The sequence below is a fragment of the Sardina pilchardus genome, chromosome 8 (genome assembly GCF_963854185.1).
Source record: "Sardina pilchardus chromosome 8, fSarPil1.1, whole genome shotgun sequence".
In the NCBI taxonomy this organism is placed as follows: Eukaryota; Metazoa; Chordata; class Actinopteri; order Clupeiformes; family Clupeidae; genus Sardina; species Sardina pilchardus.
In genome coordinates this window covers 5,185,456-5,196,882 of record NC_085001.1, presented here as the reverse complement: position 1 = coordinate 5,196,882, position 11,427 = coordinate 5,185,456, and positions in this window count along the sequence as shown.

Below are 11,427 nucleotides of genomic sequence, written 5' to 3'. Positions count from 1 at the left end.
AGGCCTAATATTGCATTTCCATGCATTATCATTAGTTTCGCAACAAGTGCAGAATTGTAAACAAAGTGCAAAGCAGAGAATGTGTTTTAGCTATGGTTACATTGTGTGTAAAGTATAATACCAGAAGTGTAGGTATTGAGGCTTTGGTGCAAGCATTTGATTTTAGTGTGTACTGTAAGCAATAGGCAAAAACTGTAATTGAAAACACAGCCCTCATAGTATTAGGCCTACGTATTGTTGTTATACTTGTTTGTATTGTTGCTTTAGTTTTTCCTCAGTGACTGTAAGTGTACAGTATGTAGCCTACTTTTTATTTGTGTACAGATTTTTATTTAGCTACACTTTACAGTAGTAAAAACTATAATTTTCGGTTGATTGACTTGTCACTTAACATATGGTAGGCCCACAGTAAAAGAAATAAATATTGTCTGCAGCATCAGTTTTGTGCATTGATTGATGAGTTTATTATTTTCTCTATATCTCAAAAGTAATCGTGAAGAAAGTCTTGGGTTCATGTGACCAAGGACAGACACAGAGAATGGACGGGGCGTGGCCAGAAAGAGTGCCATCACTTTGCCACCTTTTCTACATCTCACTTGTCTCTGGCTGAGGAGGAACAACACAGAGTTCAGCCAACTTTATGTGAGTATTACACTTACGGTGGCCTATTTTTTTAAATACACTTCTGTTGTGAATATGCTATAAAAGCTTTAGTTTAACTTGATCAAGGCAGCTGTTGATAAATCCCACTGTAATGGGAAAATTGATTCATGTTTAGTAAGCTTAGTATTGACTCTTAGTATGCTTGAGCATGCTATTTGTAAAATTATCTAGTGTTCCTTGGGTTTAAATAACCTGAAAATGATGCTGGATTATGTAGTTTTACCTGTACCACATATTAGCTTGCACTACTGACTAAGTATTTAGGTCTTAGCCAACTAGAGAAAACTAAACTGTTGAATCCTTCATACTGTAAATTGCTCTTCTGGCCTGTGCATTATAGCAATATGTAGAGGTCCAGGGAGCACTTAGTGTGAAGAGACAACGCTTCCTGTTAACAGAAGGAAGGAATTCTTCACCTTAAAGCTTACAATGGTGAACAACAGTATTTCCGCAAGGTCCTGTTAGAAGCCATTGCAGTTTCTTGCCCTTGCAAAATGACAGTTGTGGAAACTATTTTTCATTTGTGCACCCACCGTGCCACTCAGCATGATAACAACAGCTGACACATCCCTTTCTGTCATCTCAGGGAAGGATATCTTACTCAATGCAAAACTTCTCTAGAATGTTTGATGTTGTAAAATGGAGGCTATATTCAGGGATTTTTACATGTTTTTTTATGAGGGGTTTTATTACATCATTGGGAAATTATTACAATAGGTTTTATTACATGTTTTTGGTGGTATAAAGGTTTTTTATATAGCATTATTGGGAGTTATAGTATTGGGTTATTACAATATCAGGTTCTATCGTAATTTCCAAACTGTTAGCCGCGGCATATACATTGATTTTGCTAAATTTATTCAGCTATGATACGGGCAGTTAATATGGTATTAATGTGGTTTTGTTTCTTTAACCTTGCATAAACACTGTCCTGCGGCGTATATACAAACAATGCGGCTAATACACAGGAAATTACTGTACAGGGCTGCACCCAACTGATGCATGGCTTTCCACAGTTATCATATCTCAGAAACAAAGTCTTCTGCAAAAAGAAACAAAGAAAGCATCACAATTAGTGAAAAAGCCTATCCGGGCTGCATGACCAAAATGACCAGGTGGGCTGAAAAGGCTGTTTTCACCAGGAGATCTTCATGCTTCCAAACGAGTCCCATCTGTGTAATTCACCATATTCACATGGTGGTCATTGTAAACTGAAACGATTCTACAGAATACACAAACCATATTGTTGTATTCAATGAATTTGCCAGAGGTGACAAAAACACATTAATGGTCAGTCTACCGTTTAGCGTTCTTTTGGTTTACACAATGACCACCATGTGAATAAGGAGAATTGGATGCATATATTATCTATTAAAACAACCATTATTACACATTTGTACCTCTGCTTTTCTGAAAATTCAGTCAGTTGGGTAAAATAGTATTATTGCAGCTATGAGTCAAGAAATTGGTAAAGAAGGAAATATGTATTATTCATATTCAAACAGAGCAAATATAATACAGGTACAGAAATGATGGAAAGATGGTAAATGAAGTAAAGTGACTGCATTTAGTGGGCTGAATTGGTATAGTGAGTTAAATTATGGTGATCATTAAAAAAAATGAAGCGGGAGCAAGTGTGGAGACATTATGTGTGATTCATTAAATTAAGTAACTAATCAACTAACTAATTAACTAACTAAGTGACTGATATTTAGCATAGGCCTACTAATTGTTCAAAGTGATCGTCAAGGACTCATATAGCCTACTGTAGTATAGGTGGATTTAGGAATAGAACCTAGGCCAACTGATTGCGAGGTGGAAATGTTATAATACTGCTCCACTATGTCCATACTGTACATGTTGAGTGAAAATGTTCCTTTGATAAAGTCATTGTGTTTTACCTCTCCTATATATTATGGCAGGACTTTGGAAACACAGGACATTACTAACATGGCAAAGACACATCTTCTTTTTGGTGCTTTCATCGTAGCATCTTGTTTTCTCCTTGGTACATCAGCAATAACAGGTATTCAATTCAGTATATTATACATGCAGTGCATGGTACATATATCATAAGGGTAGGAGCAGGCTTCACTCAAGTTATATTATTTTTAGAGTGCTGACCTAATTATATAAGCTACAATTGAAAAACGGGGGAAAAAGGCCAGGATTTTAAAAACCAGGATTTTTTAACACAAATGCAGAATCAGAAGAAAAGATGAAAAATCTTCAGTTGCCAGACATTTCAGTGCAGCGGACCATGACGTAAATGCCCTCAGATTTATGGGCTTGGAAATTGTAAACCGTTCTCCAAGAGGGAGGGAGCGCGAGACCCTCCTCTTTCAACGCGAGGCTTGGTACATCTTTAATCTTAACACCTGCATTCTCAATGGAATGAATGAGGAATTGTCATTAAGTTGTGTTTTGTAAAACATATTTTTCTTGTTGCATTACTTGTGTAGCTTCAGTGGGTTTCATGTGTTGGCCAGATCACACAGATGTCCTAAATTGTTAAATTATGATGAATAATTATTGTCATTGTGCTACTATTGGTTGATGAGGGAATGAGTTGTAATGTGTGTGGGTATTTAAGACTCCTTTCTACTATTGTATCATACACACTGAGGAAGACAGAACGCCAAAACGCGTCTGTGGAATAAATGGTGATTATTTGAACATATATTTCCAGACCATAACTTATTTGATTTGCTCTATGAACCGACCACCATATAGGGACCATGGCCAAAACTCCTCCCCAGACCTCTCATTGTTCAGAAGGCATTGAGGGTAATTTATCAGAAGGTGGACATTATAATAATGGACAATCCACTCAGCATATACAAGACATCAAATCACTCTTTGAGTCGGAGAAGATCCCCAACGCTTCTAATGGTAAGTGCTGTTATAATTTACATGTAGTTATAGTTAACTGAAATGCTGGCCAGGTTATATCCAAGACTTGTCTCTGCCCCTCTGTCACTGTTACAGTATTACAGTATTATGATGTTAGTGAGTAGTCTCTGCTGGACAATATTGGTATTACAACCAGTGAAAAAAAGTAATGGCCTTGAGAACCAGTGTTTGTCAAGATGTACTTTCTTTAAGAGCTGGGAGGACACAAAATCAATGTAGAAATAGTGATTGTAAATGTATGAGCTTATACCAAATGCAGTCAGGCTAATTTTTTATATGTGTACAGTGATTATGTGTGTTTCTTTATTAGGCTGTATCCCAACAGACAAAGCAGATATCTATTTTTTGATTGACCACTCGACCAGCATTTCCTATAAGGATTTTCGGCATATTAAAACGTTTGTTTTGGAGCTCATATGGATGTTTTCTATTGGCCCACAAAAAGTACGTGTTGGCCTAGTAAAGTTCTCTAACAGTCCAAATCTGGAGTTCAAATTGTCTCAATACACAGACATAGAGTCTTTGGAGGATGCTGTGATTGCTGTCCACCAAACTGGCGGTAACACCTACGTCGGACATGCTTTAAATTTCATGAGTCCACTCTTTAAAGAAGCTATAATGGACCGTGGCTATGAGGCTCCCAAGTACCTCATTGTAATAACAGATGCAAACTCACATGATAATGTTGAAGCGCCCGCAAAGCGGCTTCGCCAGCAGGGAATCACCACCTATGCCATCGGTTTGAAGGGTGCCAAGGAGAAGGAGCTGGATTACATTTCTGGTGACCCTAAGAGGAAGTACTTAATTAAAAACTTTAATGCCTTCAGACCAATGAAGGACGATATTGTGAATGACATATGCCTTCAGCAAGGTAAACAAAATGCTGCATGTTTTTGTTGTTTATTATTTTTTCCAAGATGTTCTGTGAATCAAATTAGTTTGACCAATCTTTAATTCATCCTCCACAGCATGCAAGAACATGCTGGCTGATGTCATATTCCTGGTGGATGGCTCCGGGAGCATCGACTCGGACGAATTCTACAAGATAAAGAGATTCATCAACGTGATGATTCAGCGCTCCATTCAGATCCGACCAGATGCCGTGCGCGTGGGTCTGCTGCAGTACAGTGGAACCCTGAGGGTGGAGTACACTCTGTGCTACCCCCAAACCCTCAGTCGCTTCTTGCAAGCGGTGAACTTGATGCAGCAGCTGAGTGGGACCACTCTGACCGGCGGAGCACTCAGCCTCACCTCACACTTCTTTGACACCTCGAAGGGCGGGCGTCCCGGCGTCCCAAAGATCCTTATCGTCCTGACCGACGGAGAAACGCATGATCGTGTTGTGAGGCCTACGCGAGCTCTGAGGAAGAAGAACATTATCATCTACTCCGTTGGTGTGGAGAGCGCCGACGCGACCCATCTGAGGCAGATCAGTGGCAGCCCGGGCAGGCTGTTCATGGAGGCAAGCTCTGATGCCCTGCAGCATTTGGAGAGGGACATTTTGTCTAAGATCTGTCAGCCCGACAAGCCTCACACAACTTACAAGCCAGACAAACCTTACCACAGACACTGCCGATATGACTGACACTACCGACACTATCGACACTGCCGACACTACTGATACTGCCGAAACTGATGACACTACTGACACTACTGACACTGCTGACACTGATGACACTGATGACACTATCGACACTACGGACACGACAGACACGGCCGACACTGCCGACGCTGCCGAAACTGATGACACTGCCGACACTACGGACACTGCCGACACTACAGACACTGCTGACACTGATGACACTGCCGACACTGTTGACACTGCTGACACTGCCGACACTACTTTTTTTTTTTTTTTTAAAGATTTTTTTTTTGGGGCTTTTATGCCTTTAATCAGATAGGACAGTGTAGGGTGACAGGAAACGAGTGGGAGAGAGAGTAGGGTGGGATCCGGAAAGGACCACGGGGCGGGAATCGAACCCGGGTCGCCGGCGTGCGGTGCAGGTGCCCCAGCCAGTCGCGCCACGACTGGGGCCGCACTGCCGACACTACTGACGCTGCCGAAACTGATGACACTGCCGACACTACTGACACTGCCGACACTACAGACACTGCCGACACTACAGACACTGCCGACACTGCTGACACTATCGACACTGCCGACACTACAGACACTGTCGACACTGCCGACACGACCGACATTGACAACACTACTGACATGACCGATACCACAGACACTACCGACACTGCTGACACTGCCGAAACTGCCGACACTGCCGACACTGCTGATACTACTGACACTGACACACTAAGTAGTTGTACACTGTCCCTCTCCCTTTACCTTATTCACTTTCCGTCTCTCCATCACTCTCTCTCTATCCCTCTCTTTCTCTATCCATCTCTTTCCATCGCTCGTTCTCTATCACTTGTCTCTTTTTTTGACCTCATGAACAGCCTCAGGCAGTTTTCCTGGATTCTTGTTTAAGGGACCCAATGCAGTTTTGGCAATTTCCTCACTGTTCTCTCGCTTTTTGCCCACAGTTTTCTGTACAGAGCTTGCCCTACAGCTTAAGTGTATATATTTTACAACACTCCTGCTCGGTCAGTTTGCCGTTTCCTCTTTCCCTGTTCCTCCGACTACTGTTTACTTGCTCTCTGCTTATTTTTCGCCGGCTCTGCCATGATGAATATCTGAGAAACTCCATTCTTGTTCTAGCCAGTGCCAGCATGTAGCCTATGTGTATAGTGCTATAAAGCAATTTGTTACATCGCGGGACTGCAAGACTTTCTGACTCTGAGGTCAGCAATAAATATTGGGGAAGCAAGATGGCCACCATTCAATCCGGAAAAAGTCATGTAACCATTCAATGACTCCGAAGCTGTTGAGTTAATGTCTACAGATTAAGCCAAAAATGCATAGTTCCTCTTTAACTAGAAAAATAAGTAACAGAATTATTTTTAGAAGGTTAGGTTTATTTAAGATTATATTGATATTATGTACTTCATGCTTTAGATGTGAGTCTAAGGCCCTGAGTTTGGCGGTGGAGTGGGAAATGGTACTCAAGGCTGGGACTCTGAAAAGGGGCACGACCTCTCTGGTGAAGTAAATTTGAATAAACCAATGACATGCATCCTGCTTTTACTTCTGATCATTTTATCGGCAAATAAATGCCAACATACCTTCATCATAAGAATGGGACATTCTGCTAACCTACATGAAAAACTAAGCAGGGGTGCGTTTTCAGAAGAGTTAGCAACGGCATTGCTAAACCACCGTGGTGCAACGCAACTTGCGATCAAACAACACCAGTGTTACACCTGATTCCAGAAAGCATCGTAGGCCTACTTGTGTTGCAATTTGCTACCTCCGTTGTTCGAACACCGTTGTCCCATTTATGTGAGACAGAATGTATATTGTAAGCAGACAGAACGCCAAATGGTGTACCTGACTAATTGCTCACCCCAGATGAGACAGCTTAAGGGACACTTGCCTTGAGATGGGAGAAATACGGATTTCAAAGTTGGACTTCCTGCTTTCAATGATGTAAAAATCACCATTTTACATCATTGAAAGCAGGAAGTCCTATTCATGGGTTTCATTGAAATCCGTATTTCTCCCATCTCAAGGAAAACTGAGGGAATGATGCACGACCATTCAAAAACATGACTGGTTTTCTAAAGATACAAAGCTTAATGCTAATCGGTGAAGTGTCCCTTTAATCAAATTGACCCAGGCCACGTCCCTATCTGGCCCCCACCAATTTGACCCCAGACGTGAACGTGTGCTATAACTAGCCACGAATATCAACTGTTCAGGACTTCATGGCTTCACTTTGTAACACTGTGCCGTGCTGTGCTTGGAGATCTGCTGCTGTAACATCCTGAATAAAGAACTATTATCACAATCCAGCCTCGAGTCTTACCTGCTCTCAACTAGGCTACAATGGATCAACTCGGTGTCTCCAGTTGGACTTGAGGAGACAATTTAAATAGCATTCTTCAATAGCCATTAACATACACAGTGTTTATTCAAGATCGCGTTTATTATCATGTAGTCATAAATAAATGATTTGGAGTAATGACATCTGTTATGCTCAAGAGCCAGCTCAGCTTTAAACAATGAATTGAATAGTATAAAATAAAACACTGAGGAGGTGTGAGGTTGATGACATTAGGTATGAGGAAGAGTATGATATAAACATAGGCCTATATCCCTTGTTCTTGAATTACAATTGTAATATGGTTGCATTAGATGTGCTTTATCATTTCATTTGATACAGTGATTTTCATACAGTCCCCTTAGAGTCCAATCCATACTCAATCACAATGGATGGATACAGAGTCTTTCTTCTGAAGGATCATTTTAGTCTAGACCCAATGTATCCATCTGGACTAAAATGATGTAGATTGCTCCCTCTCTTCTCGTTTGTTCAACAAGTCAAAGTGATTACCACTGTTTCCTACCACCATCTCCTCTATCTTCTCCAGTAGCTCTGGCACTGGGTCACCATATCTGTAAAGCTCCGAATTCTCTACAACATGATACCTGTTCCCACATTTCTCTACAACCCACTGCAGAGCCTCCCCTCCACTCTCAATTAGCTCTTCAATCGTTATCTCTCTGGCATCCAGCCAGTGCCCAAAAGTGAACAGCGCTATAGTGTGATTCCAGACTCTCTCACCCAGCAACTCCAGATGTTCCTGCACCACTCTTCTGTGTGCCTCTGTGAAGGACAACCTCATGTCAATGACCAGTAGTAGCCCATGGGGTCCTGGAGGACAGAGAGACACACTCTGGACAATCCCTTGCTTAATACGGTCAGGAGTCGCCGCTAATGGTTGGCTCTTCCGCCACCCTGGTGCCTCCACTACAGTGATGTGTCTCTCTGCAGTGTGTTCTCTCTTCACACACTGAAGTGTTAATGCTGAGGTGTCGAACATTGTTCCGCGCAGGATAGTGTTTCCTGATGAGCTCCTCCCTTCCCCTCTGGCTCCCAGTAATACAATCCTCAGATCTGAAATGTGTGGAACGCCACCTGGAAAGAAAGGCCATGCCGTTCCGTCAGGTAAACGGCATATTAATGCACCTATAGTCTTACTGCACCACTAATAGAACTCGATGTACCGCAAAAAGCGGTACACAATATGACCGCCGCTCAGTCCTGTACATTCTCTCGGCAAATATAAATCATGCTTTTGTTTCCATCGTCTACTCCATCCCCTACTGCAACTTTTATGTATGTAAATGAGTGTGTGCATGTGTGCGCTTTTATTGTGTATGAGTGCTTCTCTGTCTGTGAGTTTTCGCTGTGAGTGTGTGTGGTGGGGATAATGGTGTGTGTGTGTGTGTGCTTGCCTGCTTGTGTTTTATATGTCTCTGTGTGTATATACTTGTGAGTGCGTATGTGTGTGGGTAAGGGTGTGTGTGTGTTTGTGTGTGTGCATGTGTGTGGGAGTGTTTATGCATGTGTTTGTGTACATTTTTATGTACGCTTGTGAGTGTGTTGGTGCGTGTGTACGTGCATATGCATGCCTGTTCACTGTGTGTGTATACGGTATGTGTCTGTGTGTGTGTGAGTGTGTGTTTATGTCTGTGCTTGTGTGTGTGTGTGTGTGTGACAGTAGCATCGAGCAACCAGAGCAACCCTTCGCTTAATACCACCATCTGCAGGTCGATGGGTGTAGTCACTAAATGTACACATAAATTCATTTATTTTATAGCCCCCCATGGATGAAATTCCACAAAACTTGGCCTACTCCCAGCAGATGTCAGGATAATCGTACAGATGAAATTTGGTGCAGTTCATAACATCTCATCTTGATACCATGGGGGTGCAAATCACAAATGAATGGATAAGCTAAGTTGACCCGGGGGGCGCGGGCGTGTGGGTGGAGGGGCCCCCGGGGACCAAAAAAAATGTCTCCTTAAAAGTCTACTGGGGCTACATGCCCACCAAGTTTCATGTGCCCCGGTGTTACGGTGTCCTGGGAATCGTTGACCAAAAATTCAGGAAGTAGATGACGAAAAAAAACCACAAAAAAACAACTATGAACGCTACGATAACTAGGCTACGCTAGCGGCGGTCATAATAAATACAGGCAAATTAACTATGTGTGTGTGTTAAACAGGGAGACAGAGACAGAACAGGATAAGTAGGACAGAGCTATGAAAATGTCTCTCACCTGCTGATGATCGGAGAATCTTTCGCTGCTTCTGCACCCTCATTCTCCTCTCCTCTCCCTTTTTCTTATCCATCGGTTCAGTCAAACCAGTACAGTCTATGTCAAAGATGTGATTGCTATGGTTTACTGCCACCAGAAATCAGGAATAAATCTACCTCAAAAAATGAATTTGGGACTTAAGTAAACACTGATAAACACTCATCATACTATAGGGCTACCATACCTAAGAGGACAACATCCACATTCTGTGGCATACATGATCATAGAAGTGCCACCACCACAAAGTATGACTCATCATTACAGCACAATGACAAAACTTCAAACCAATGTCTCATCGCACATACAGTACGTCTATGTTATGGTTAATTGTTATAAGTTAACTGACAAAGATTGTTTGTCTTAATACTGTTACTTTAAAACACTGGCATAAACAAATCAGAACAAGAAAAAATATGTGTTGAAGCCATACATTGGTCATCGATGTTTAAAGTTTGCAATCAACATACCGTGTAGGAACCTCACACCTCAGCCTATCGCATGACAACTTCAGAATGCCACTCCTACGTTCATGGTTCACTTAAGGTTAATTATTAAACAGGTTTACGCCGTATTCATGATATAGAATTATCCTACAATTGCTTAGTTTCTATATCCTTGGCTAAGTGGCATGCCAGGTGATCTCACGAAGCTGATTATGATAATGCTAAAAGTGTGCAAAGCATGAATGTAAAATGGAGGATGGTTTAAAGAACTGTAGGCCTATAAAATTTGTTTCAATACAGGAAAAGAAATTATGTCAGAACACTGTCAATGGATCCAGACACCAGCAGCTGTGGATAATAGGCTTTTTGAAGTGTCCTTAAAGACGACCTAAGCACAGTACACAGGCGCACACAGGATTCCTGTTAGTAGTGGCAGTTAAGGATTGATGTAGCCCTGCATGTTCTGGCTCTCATTACAGTTTGTGTTTATGATTACAGAGCATGTCCAACTTTTTCAGAGGTGGCACTGGTTGTAAGGAGTGTGTGTGGGAGGAGTCTCCGCACGGCTGAATCCACACAGGTGAGAGAGGTCAGGTGTAGTGATGGGACACATCTTCCATCCCGACCATGGAGGTATTATAAGAACTGGAGAAAGTGAACAAGTCCCGCCCCCATTCATTTCAATGGGAATGCTAGGCTAGTGAAAAATGCCAAAATTGAACGATTTTTTCAGGCTTCAACATGGCGTTTCAAGCTGCTTGTTTCCGGTGCCGTTTTACTTAGCCAATTAAGTGGCAGGTTACTGATTGACGTAAGGTACAGAAGGAGAGCTCGTGCCCACACTAAGCTCGTGCATGAGCTGAGAGTGGAACAGCCACCAATCAGCATGAGGCAAACGCAGGTAAAACGGCACCGGACATTTGGCATCATGACTACACTCTCATTTGGCATCATGACTACACTCTCATCTGGCGTAATAATCAAGGCAAATTGCAAACTACTGGCACTACTACTGCTTGTTGTCTATGGGGACTATTTTCAGATGCTGCATATGATATCACTGCACCTATGGTACGTTTGCAAGTTGCCTTGATTATTACGCCAGATGAGAGTGTAGTTCCATGTCAAATCAGCCTAGAAAAACGGCAGGTTTCATTTTCAGTTGGTCTTTTTGCACTTTCTAACT